Source organism: Dreissena polymorpha, chromosome 1 (assembly GCF_020536995.1).
Source record: "Dreissena polymorpha isolate Duluth1 chromosome 1, UMN_Dpol_1.0, whole genome shotgun sequence".
In the NCBI taxonomy this organism is placed as follows: domain Eukaryota; kingdom Metazoa; phylum Mollusca; class Bivalvia; order Myida; family Dreissenidae; genus Dreissena; species Dreissena polymorpha.
Genome location: NC_068355.1, coordinates 164,434,017 through 164,446,756, shown reverse-complemented (window position 1 = coordinate 164,446,756; position 12,740 = coordinate 164,434,017). Strand labels below are relative to the sequence as shown.

The 12,740-nt window shown below is 34.1% G+C and overlaps 1 long non-coding RNA gene across 1 annotated transcript; it reads right to left on the bottom strand.

Moving 5' to 3' along the window:
- Positions 1-2,688: 2,688 nt before the first annotated feature.
- On the bottom strand, positions 2,689-4,466 carry LOC127868098 (uncharacterized). The gene is made up of 4 exons (XR_008043886.1): positions 4,236-4,466; positions 3,699-3,852; positions 3,387-3,514; positions 2,689-2,875 (listed from the first exon to the last, which is right to left on the bottom strand). It is a non-coding gene; the product is annotated as an uncharacterized LOC127868098 (long non-coding RNA).
- Between the last annotated feature and the right edge of the window lie 8,274 nt (positions 4,467-12,740).

Genomic DNA, 12,740 nt, shown 5'->3' with positions numbered 1-12,740 from the left:
ATCCCTCGTAACCGGAACATGAACAGCGCGTATTTATTTATGCTTATACCATCCATCCTCTTCTTTCTAAACAGTTCTGGACTGATTAAGTCACTCAACGCTTACGTTTTTTCCCAATTTATAATATTGCGATTTCGCTGCCGCGCATAAAGAACAGGTTTTTGCGACGTGGCGAACAAAGCATGGTTCTATTTCTGGTATTATTTTTATGGGATCCTTACTGTTGCGTGTAAAAATACGACGTCAGATATTTTATGTAAAAAAAATAGTATATGTAACACGACCCCTTTCCTGATCTACACAGTTTTTTACGACGATTATAAAGTTAAATCTCCCACTCGCTATGATTAAAACACGCTCAATACATTTATAATTAATCTTTATGTTTTTACAGATATCGGTCAAATAGGGGAAATAACAGTGTTGGAATAGTTTAAATCAATCGTCGACCCATGTGCACTTCTATCCACTGGCAGGCCGATGTTGATTTGAATTATTATATATATAGGGAGACCTACAAAATTGAGTGTAACTATTCAAATTCCACATTATGTGATTTTAATTATTCCGTTTTATAGCACAATACAAATGCTACCAATGGTTTCGTTACTTAACCTATTAATTGCATTTTTCTTCAAAAAAAGTCTTTCTTGTCAATAGCAAGATACGATGTTAGCATCACACACTATATAAAAGATAACAACAACAACTTCACTGGTGTATGGTCTCTCTGTACTATTTTATTTAAATAACTCAACTTGACAAGTTCAAAATCAATGTTCATCTGAACACATAATTAATATTCAAATAATGATACTTACACCCGGATCGATTATAAAGCAGGTGTGCGTATACACCGATTTAAACATCGCCAGTCATCGAAACAGGGCAAACGGTCAAAAGATCAATTTGACAACTTGTTTAATTTTGTGGCTGTTGTCAACAGAATTCAAAATCACAAGCACAACGGCCATGCTTATAAATTATCGCGAAAACATGTTACCGACGCGGTACATTTGAAAATCAAGTACTTGCAATGAGTGCTTTGACGCGACTGAGAACAAAAAATACTGTAAGACCTCTGGCAAATTAACAACACACGGACTAATGTGAGGAACATATTAAATACAGGTGCATGATCACATGACTTTGTGGGCTACCCGCTTTTAACTTTAATGGACGTAAACACGACGTTAAAAGGTGTTTAATTTCAAATAATTTTTAAATACATATTTCTTAAGAATTTCAACTAGTGTATAAAATACATAATTTTATGCTACTTGTGGCAATGTGAAATACATCCGAAATAATTTATTTAAACAGCATGTGTTCTTGTTCAAAATTCTATTTGTACTACACGGTATGCTTCACGCAACGTGAACTTGTGTCACCTATTTCAGACGTATCCAAATATTTATTCTTATACCTTAAGATATCGGTACAAACTGCAAGAAAAACTGTCTTTTATGCACGAACGATTTTTGCAAATGTATTTTAATAACTTGAGGTATTTACAAAAATAAAGATCTTTGCGGTGTGTTTACATTCTGTGTAGCCCGTGTGTAAACCCCTGAAAACCCCGTTGATTCTGCACCCTGAATAGTCTTGTGAAACTAACTTATTAAGTTACGCCACTAAGATCGTCTCCCTTAGCTCGTATTCTCCTGTATGTGCAATCTTTTTTTGCGGTAAAAGCATCGTTCAGTTTATTACCATGTTTTTTTATGAAGTGTTCTAATTATTTCTAAACAAATGTAATCCTGCTTCGAAAAATATTTCTTTTAGCACTAATAAGTTCTTTGTAGATTGCTCATAAGTATAGTCTGGTATATCGTAATCAGGCAATAATTGATAACGGGTAAAAATTATGTGGTATGCAAATGTACGAATCGTTTTTTTTATTAACTTATCCTTCAGTGGCCGGACAATGTTCACCATTTAGCGCATTGTCGCAATTGTACTTATATTATCCATATTAAAACACAGACTATATCTATTAGCGGTATGATCCTTTATAATAACAAAATATTTGTGTAAACCAGGACGACCACATGCGCGCTCTTCGCGGCGTATTGACCAATCAGAGAGGCGCGCTAGTGAGATTCAAGGGTACAAGGCGCGTAGTGGCTGAACATCATTAGGCATGCCTGTTCGTCATTCCCGAATTAGTTGCAACATTTGTTGTAAACATTTAAAGCATTTCATATACTGTTACGCGTGTTCCATGCTTTAAAATGTATGTTATGTTTCCAATCTACTAAGAAATGACATAAGAAAAGCTACACACGTTAACACTTACCTCTTTAAGGTAAAACTAATATATATGCCCCATTTAAAATGTTATTAATGCAACGTTTGGAATATTAATGAGATGAGCCTTTAACGCGTACTTAAAGAAACAGCAACCACACCTCTGAATGATAATAAACAAGACGGGCCATCTATAAATTCAATTTAAACGACGATTCCAGGTAGCCCTCTTATCCCCTGATATTTTATTTCAATCTTAATAATAACGGAAAACACATCGTAATAAAATAATTTATGCTTGCCTATTCATCTCAATGTATTAAATACGAGGTCTTCCTAATGCCGTCTGGTAGAGTTGCTGTTATTGCTATATAATGATTTTAAATACATATTAATTTGAATATGTTCAAATGTAACATTCTTTCACACACATGCACTTTGTAAACCATTTACTATACAGTCACTAATAATAATTTGATTGCCAAAATGTTTCAAAAAATATATATTGGGCTTCAACTTCTGAGGAAAAGTGTTGTCTGATTCAATGCTCCGCTGTCCTATAAAACATCTTAGCACTTGAATGTTGCAGTATGAGAACCCGCTGTCATATCTAGGTAGCCGTCATCTACAATATCAAAAATGTTCTACAATAAACGTCAACGTATTTTATGAAAACAGAATCATCGATTACACATTGATCTCCCTTATTAAGATTAATACGTGGTAATAGCCAAAACAATATTCAATTCCATGAAATACACATTTAGCAATTCATATTCATGTCTAGGACTTAAATGAATGTATAAGTGCGAACTTAAACAAAAGAACGAAGACTTTTAAACAGTAATATGCTAATTTTTAGTGCCATATATTTGTGAAAAGTGTTGTGCCATGGGTGAAATAGGATTGCACACAGTTGTTTACGTTATATACTTATACATATGCAAATAAAAACAACCACCAATAGTACGTTTAAACTCTAATCAATGATAAGGGACTCAATGTGTAAGTTATTTATACTTAAAAGATATTATGTAAAATATATATCTAAACTGAACAACTTAAATACTTAGAAGATAGTGTATATAATATATGTCTGGTAACACCATTCCACTTGGGTTAAGCATTTGTTTTACCGTCTGCAGCGATGACGTAATCGTACTAATGGACTTCGCGTGAAGCGCGTGCAGAACATTGGTCATAAGGATGTTCTATGGCGAGTTGTGATCTTTCTGTTACTTCACTGTGTTGACCAGCAGACGATCTTTAAAATATGTATTTTTTTTAAATTGCCATATTTCTATTCTCTCCCTAAAAGATGACGACCAATGTGGTATATAATATAGTTCACGTTCTTATGAGAGCATCTATATATTTACGTTTTATGTAATGATACAATCCGCTTAAAATCAAAACTGTGCATTACATTTGAAATAAAATTCCCTTACCGACGTTTCTTTCTAATAAGGCAAATATAAACGACTAAGATGACCGCCAGAAGTCCAACTACGGACGATACGGACGCTAACGCAATGAAGCCGATGCTTATGTTACCACGAGTTTCCTGTCGGGCAGTTGTAGGCGTTTGGTTGAGTTTCTGACCTTTATGCAAATATAAGCAAAGTGAAGCTTAAACTGAACAAGCACGAAAGAAAACTAAGTATAATGTTTAAGCAAGATGACACCCTAAAAAAAAAGTTACACATATTCATGTACACATATAAAATATATCCTTGTTACATAATCTAATAACAATATATTAAGATTAAATAATAAGAAATGTGCTGTACTAATAGCTTTTGTGCTTAAAAAAGGGCCAGTTAAACGATGTATACAGTAACCACATTCGATATAATAAATATATGTTGTGTTGCATATTGTTCAGCCGATTGTGGAAATGAAACATGTTTTAACATGCATTGAATTTATAATGTAAAATTCGTATCAACCATAATAATTATACTATGCGTTTTTACAGATATTACCAGCGAGGGCCAACACTGAAATAAGTTAACAAGATTTTGCAGATTAATGTGTTGGCATCGGCGTAAACTTCGTTTTCACTTCGTTTTCACAAAAAAATAAAATAACTCGCAATAATACGCAATAGGCTTAGCCCAGGGGTTCTGAAATATGCTGTCCGAGTTGTCCGTGTCGTCAATTTCCCCTTCCGGACAAGCAGTTTTTGAAAGCTGACTTGTCCGGGGACAAGTAAAATTTCCGTGGTAATTTTTTTTTCAAAAACGAAACTACTCTTTTTTCCGAAAATCAAAAACGAAAGTTTATATAAATAGCTTATGATTAATCTGCGGACTGGCACACTTTTTCAACTGGAGGTAGGTTATTTTCCGATAATAATTATTTAATGTAGTAAAACAGTCCACGAGTATAAATAGCAACAGCCAATCACGCATAAAAAAACAATTTTAATAGAGAAACCAGCACACATGTGTATAGCAACAGCCAATCACGCATTAGATAACACTTTTCGTACATTGCAAATGGCCGCATACATGTTCTAACGACCTGCATTCGATTTTTATATAATAAAACCACTTCAATGTCAAGCCATGACGCTAATCAGACCAATGAAAAAATCTGTTCGGCGTCGGAAAAGAAGAGAAAAGCCAAGTATGAATATGATAAACATACGACGCCAAGCGGAAACGAGAATTTGTTGAGTCTTGGCTAATTGATTTTCCATGGCTTGAAAACGTTGCCGATGTGTGTAAATGTAAACTTTGTAAGGAGTTTCCTTTATTAGCGGGTAATTATATACTTATAATTAACAGAGACTATTTTATTTCAAGTGAATTGTCTAGTCATGTTGAGATTATTAAATATCCAAGATGGTATCATGCGTGACTTAAACGTGATCTTATTATATGCACATCTTGCTTGTATTTTTTTTCATGTGAATTTTCTAGTTAACTATGTTTATAATTTAAAATAGAAGTTAACAAAAGTGTATGCTTGTATTATTTGCTTAATTAGTAATGACCTTTTCCTTTATCTATCATAAAAGTACGGACAAGTACTTCTTTGGTACGGGCAAGTGAATTTGTGGGTCCAACTTGTCCTGAGGATGCATTAATTTCCGCCGCGGTTTCGTCACCGACCATTTTATCTAGTAACCACCGTGAACCACTTATGGAAGGGAAAGTGAGATGAAAACCTGACTAACTCTTCAAAAGATTGGACAGAAGATTTTAAAAGCGTAATATATATTAGGCTGTGTTTTTTTAAAGCCCCAGCTATAGCAAGTTTGAATTGGTGTTTTGTTTTTGCTTTAAGGTGTTTACATGATCGGTGTATAAACACCGGCTTGAACCCAGACTTTGCAAGCCATAGGCTGAAGCTCTATAAATGGTTGTGCCCCATTTATATATTCACATTAAGTTTGCCGAACATTTCATTTCAATAACACAAACAATCAAGTTACCGAAAACAATAGAGGACCTTTATTTACTATCAATATGCAATAAACAAATATAAAATAATAAACACTATCAATTTGGTCGGTGAATTGTTGTAGTATTTAGCTACGTAAAAAATCAATAACATTCGATGGTCGTAAGCGCACACCTTAACACTGCTTGAATATTAATAGATACAAAATACCATCTCCCGGAGGCCAGACCATTCAATCTTGGAACTGACCATTTAGATTGACATTGGACAAACATACATTGCTCCTGTCTGAAAGGTATGTTCGCACAATTAAAAATTTGGTGCAAATATATCGAAATCAATTTTACTTGTAGAACATGGTCTTTTTAATTCAAAGAACGATGTTGATCTTTGATTTGAAGCCCTGGTTCTGGTACGACATACTTTTGTACTATTGTCTTTTCTATTAAAACCTAGCCACTTAGATCATGCGAAACATGTAAAACGAAATGAACACGAACAGTTGCAACAAAAAACAGATTTTCTTGATTTAAAACACGGTCAAAATAACGGAGAAATTTATAAATGTATAAAAGGAATGGAACAGAACAGAATAGTTTATTCAGAAATAAGCATGTGCATCGTCATCTGCATACATATACACTAACAGCATGCGTTTAAAGTAAAAACAAAACATGCATGATTTCGAAACAATATCAATTGATAGACATGTAAACAAGAAATAACCATGTTTTCGTGTTTGCGTTAGAGTGGTATTACATAGTGACAACATAAGCGTAGTTTAATCATTGCAGCAATTATTACATTGTTCTGTACTCATTACTTTAGTGAAAAATATAATTATTTCAAACTTTATATATGTTTTCAATAAACAATCATATAAAAAGATTGTCTTTATTACTGGGCGATGTTTTTAAGCCATTATATTTGTTGATATAATTTATAAACAAAAATATATATTCAACATGTACAATTTAAGATAATTGCAATTTCAGACAGCATAGTGGTTGACCTCACGATGAAAAACCAGGAAAATAGCGGTGCTACACTTTTGAAGACCAGATCATCTAGGGGCAACTTTGGCTGGAAAACACAGTGTTTTATTTGTGGTAAAAAATGTAATCCTAATCGTGATAGCACAGCAAGAGGTTAAAGATAAAGCTGGTCTTCAGTTGAAACTGTAAATTCAGTGGACCCGGATAACTCTACATATAAACATTGTTTGACATTGCATCGCAAACAAATGACGCAACTATAATCAATCGATTCACAACTGTAGCAAACGGAGATCTGGAAGCGGTAAATGCACGGTATCACAGGAAAAAGGATACCATTAACAAAATGTGTATGCCTATGCTGGTTACAAACCACCTCAAGTTGTGTCCCATCTGCCAACCCTGAATAATAACTTATATGTGAGTTATATGTCAGAACGTTAGCAGAGAAGCTATAAAACAACAAAATTATGGTCAAAACAAGGTGTTTTTGTCCACTTTTAGAGACATTTTTTTCAATTAGCCCATGATGAAGGTTGCATTGTTGCACTATCGTAGAAGAGTAAATCTTTTATCAGCAGTGGTGGTTAAGAAGCTTCATTAGCTTCCCAACCAATTATACGCTAATCAAGTCCCTCGTTGTCGACATCATACTTTACGGCTGCGACACTTGGTCACTTCACCCGCACACAAAACGCAGGATTCATGCTTTTAAACAAACGTGTCTACGAAGACTGCTACGCATTTCCTACATGAACCACAAAACCAACGAGTACATGCGGAACATTACGGCAATACTTGTTGGCCCCTCTTTGCAACCGTGAAGCGACGAAAGCTGTCTCTTTGATTGGACTTTTAATTCAATTTATTTTAGGTAAAACGATGTTATATATATATATATATATATATATATATATATATATATATATATATATATATATATATATATATATATATATATATATATATATATATATATATATATATATACCACGTGAGATACGTATTTGATTTCGCCAAAGGCTCGCTTACTAACAAAATTCATGAACTCATTTAATGAAATAGAGTATGATAAGACAACTCGTGTCAGATCCTATATATATATATATATATATATATATATATATATATATATATATATATATATATATATATATATATATATATATATATATATATATATATATATATATATATATATTTGTGCATGCAAATATTTATGTTGTTTTGTCATATTATTGACAGCTTTGGTGATATTACTTTCATACTTTCAGATAATAAAAAGGGCTGTTTGCATCATCGACTTATTTGGTTATTTACGTTTCTTAAGCATCAAAGATTGTCAGCGCTTAACGCTCAATGAACTTGAAATATAGTAGACATAATATTTGTAATTTAATAACTAGGACATTAAGACCGTAAAACGAAGAACAAACAGAATTATTAATTATTAAGAATTTAATAATTTGTAATACGATAATTAATTAAGATCCCGTTACCGACAATGTAAAACGGAAAAAATGGAAAACACCTTATTTCGCATAAAATTATAGAAAAGCAAGTATGACATTATATTGCGTCATGAAAACTATATTAGGTAACCGTATACGGAATATGTATCTTTGTTTACTGGGAAAAATAGGTAAATGTTAAAGAGAATTTGGTATAGGATCAGAAATATTTAAATACAAGTACACAACCGTAAATAGACAGCAACACTATGTTCTCATGAAGATAAGATGGATGTTTTGGTTTAAAAGCAGATGCCGTTAGACAAAACTGGATTAAATGTTGAGTGTTATGAAAACATGTTTAGCATTTCTGCTGACCAATTGTGGTAATATGACAAAAGGGAAAAACATGTTTGGATGCAACTCTGCTGCTTTGGCCCATAATTACCGTTATTATATTGTGTTTAATGCCATTATTTTTAAATCAATACATTCTCATAAATATTATGGACAAAATAAGATTGTCTTTTGAAGTAGCATGAAAAGTACTTTTACCTTGCTTAATTTTTTGTTTAATTGGCTGAATGTCTGGAGCTTTTTGGGGGCTTTACCTACAATGCCCTGAGACAGGGCTCTGCCCTGCACACACCGACGGCTCTGGTGGCCCCCTGGACCCCTAGCAACATTTTCTGGTTTTCACACTTTTTCAACTTTCGCCCATTTTATACAAGCTTTTCCAGGATGATACTTTTATTATATATTTGTTATACGAAAGTCTCCCAAACCATAAATCCATTTAGTTCTTAAAGTTGAGGACTCGGGGGGAAACTGTTGTAATTCCCTCACATTTCCATTAAAAAAACAATTATAGTTGTGTGCTAAACCTCAAATCTGGGGTTACGTGTGGGATAATTTACATTCAAAATGACCCAGTCTGTATAACCAATGTTTGAACTACAATGGTTGCTGTACATACGTCAGTTAAGAAAAACGCATCTTACTACAGTATATATGGCAAATGCCCTTGCTATTTAAAATTGCAACACAATTAAATGTTATACATGTATAATTAACTGGGCCTTAATGCATTTGCATAAAGTTTTGTCCCCAATAAGCATGTGAAGTCTTAACCGGGGTGGCATGTTAAGATTATTGAGATATTAAGATTGTCTATCATTCTTAAACTCATTATTTTTGAAATTGTTGCAAAACTTTACATGAATGTCCAAAAAGCACTTTATTGGCATAAGCAACTGAAACTTAGTAAAAATGTTTTGCTGGACAAAATCAAGGCCACGTTTTAGGCTGGGTCAAGAGTGGTAAAAAATAGATCACGATCATCTTTATGACAATTGTTGTACCTTTAACTCAGGTCTTAACAAAGTAGAACTACTTAGAAGTTTATACTATAGTTGTTAATTGTCAATGCAGGCATTTTTATTGGTTAGACATGGTTATATGTGCACAACCAACTCAGGGTGTTTCACCGCTCACCGCCTTGGTTTTAAACAATGACTTAGGATGGGCTTAGGACTATGCAAAGCAGGTGCTGTAATTAAAACATTGGGTCCAACAGTAAAAATTTATTTTGTATTTACTGTGTTTGGTCTACATTTTAGAATTGTTTAATGCGACACATTTTTTGTGTGTATTGTTTTGGAGACAGTCATTGCTCCCCAAGGATTGGAAAACTTCCTTGAATGTGAAAAATCTCATCAACGAGACGAAGTCAAAGCTGGCAGCCATGGCATCAGAAAAGTATCGCAGTGAATTAGCTCGTAGAACGGGGACAGCTATGATAAAAGATGCAGATTTTAAAACAGCTGATACAGAAGAAAAAATGACCTCCAAAAAGATTCTTTAGTCAAAATCTCGATACTTTCCTATTTTAGCATTGTAATATGAAAATTGCAAATTGGAAAAATTTGAACTTTGCATGTTATTGACGTTTATTTTGTGAAATATTATTTGCATGTCTGGGTGGGTAAGAACACGTTTATTTTGTGTGAAGCGATGAGTACAACGTAAGAATAGTTCTAAAATCTCGATACTTTGCTATTTGAGCAAAGTAATTTGAAAATTTCAAATTTGTTAATTTGAACTTTGCATGTTTTTTGACGGTAAAAACTCGTTTATTTTGTGGTGTCGCAACTTAATTAACGTGTTTTTTACGTCGAAAAAAGGCGAAGTTCAAATTTTACAAATTTGTAATTTGTAAACTATATTTTAGTTGCATGTCCGGGTGGGTAAGAACACGTTTAGTTAGTGTGTAGCGATGAGCACAACGTAAGAACAGTTCGAAAAGCTTGGTACTTAGCTGTTTTGGCATCGTAATTTTTTGTGTGTAGCGATGAGTAGAACAGTTCGAAAAGCTGGATAATTTGATATTTTAGCATATGACGATTCCGCTGTGTGGGTCGCTGTGTCGGTCTCGTTCTGACAGAATATGGTAGCCCGCTGGTATGAGTTCCCTCTCGAAGAAACCACTGTGGAACCAGGTCTCGCTTCCTATTATGATGTCGGGTTTCAGTTCTGATAGTATTAGCCAGAATGATTGCCGTTTCGCCCGAATGCTTTGGAAGTTGACTACCATTACTCTAAGCGTAGATTGCTGGAGCTGTTTTCTTAGGCTATGTTTTTCTTTACAAGGTTATGAAGTCATTTTCGGGGACCCTATTGATGAGTCGAGGGATGTCATGCTACAGTTTGATTCCATAGGAGAGGCAAGTTATTCAGAGTATGGGTCACTAAGTACATTGTACGAGTTGTTAGTTGCGATGGATGTTCCCAGTGAACTTGTCATCGTTGGCTCAAAGAGGGTAGTGGATAAGTTAGGGACTCCGCAGCTGGTGCAGATCCAACAAACATTCGAGGCTATGCCTCTATATACCTCGAGGGGCATGTGAATGCATCTTGTATGGAACCAACCATCGTAATGATCACAGGCTATGCCACACTGGTTATTCTTGATAGGGAGGCTACATACCCGGCATGGAAAGCGATAGTTTGGTTCTGGGTTTGGATGGCAGTCACCCGAATACTGTATCCGAAATAAGGCTACGTCCGGATTTTGATACACTCGCCGGCTGGTTATGCAAAGCGAGACAAGTAAGGCACACATCAACAATTGGCAGGCAGGGTGAAATACCTTGGGCAGCAGATTAAACATTTTGTTACCTCAGGTTTAGTTCGAGATACTAGCTTGTGGCTTATAGATGTGGATCTGTGAGATCGGGAAATTTGAGTAAACTGAAGAAAAATGGCAACCAGAAGTTGTTCTTTGTATACATGTTGACTGTCAGACTACATCAAAATCAAATATCTGCGAATTCTGCGATACTCTTGGTCAAATAAGTCTGGGTTTGGGTTGGTTAAGTTTTTTGTGTTGTCTATGGCTCAGATCCTTCAAGCAAATAGACCGTTTTGATGGAGAAACACAATTTTTTTTTATCGACCAAATCAATCACCGGTCCGCGCGCCTCACAACGACCTTAACATCTCAAGTGCAAGTGTTTCAAAAGTATTTGCAAATGATCCTCCTGTAGTAAATACAATTCCTAAGTATGTAAATGATTTAACAATTTGTACTTCTTGGTTTTTGTAAAAAAATTCAATATCTCTCCTAAGTAGTCCCCCCTTTTAAAAACCATAACCTTTGTTTTATTTGTGTAAACACATACTTTCCACCTATCACAATATTCCTCCAACAAAGACAAACCTTTAATTAGTTCTTTCTCTGATTCTGCCATAATTAGAATTTCATCTGCATATAACAACACAAATAAATTTAGAATACCAATATAAACTCCTTTAAAACCATTTAACATATAATGTTCTTCTAAGACATTCAAAAAAAATACAAAATAGGAATGGTGATAACTATTCTCCTTGTCTCACATCTAAAAAACAGGAAAAATCTTCATTACTTATTGTGTTACCTAACTTTATTCTTGATTTCAGAAATAAATAAGACATAATACGAGATGCAATATGAGTTGATCTGTGAAAACGATTGTTGACTATCACATATCGAAACAAAACACATCAAAACCAATGTGACGCTTTGTCATAAAATATCGCACCGACACACCTTCGTCAATAAAAATATCATAAATGGTGGCTCGAGGTTTTGCATGGGCAACATAATCTAACAAGTTCATACATGTGTGAAATAATTTTTTATTAAGATGTGGCCAATTTTCACGTTGTAGACGAATGCTGTGATACAATGATCTAAAATCGTTTAAGTAGCGTAACTATTACGATTGGAGCATCCGGAATGTATGGCAAATGCTCAGGAATCCGCAATATTGTATTATGTTTATAGATTTGTAGTTGTGTTTACGCTTTATCACTAACCATGACACGTTTTTTTTTACAGATGAAACATAATGGTGTGTTGCTGTGAGTGTGTGTATGTATACAGGAAAAACATTGCATCACGTCCGGCCCTTTTTTTCTTGAAATGTAGTAAAATAAGTTTAAGTATATTCTGCAATCTCAAATTTATTGAACAATTAAATCAATGAGTAATATTGACTCTCCATACATTAACCATTTGATATAAAATATATCATTATTTCCTTCGGGAAAAATGGTGCCATATGTTATTAAGGATCAACCCGAATAACAT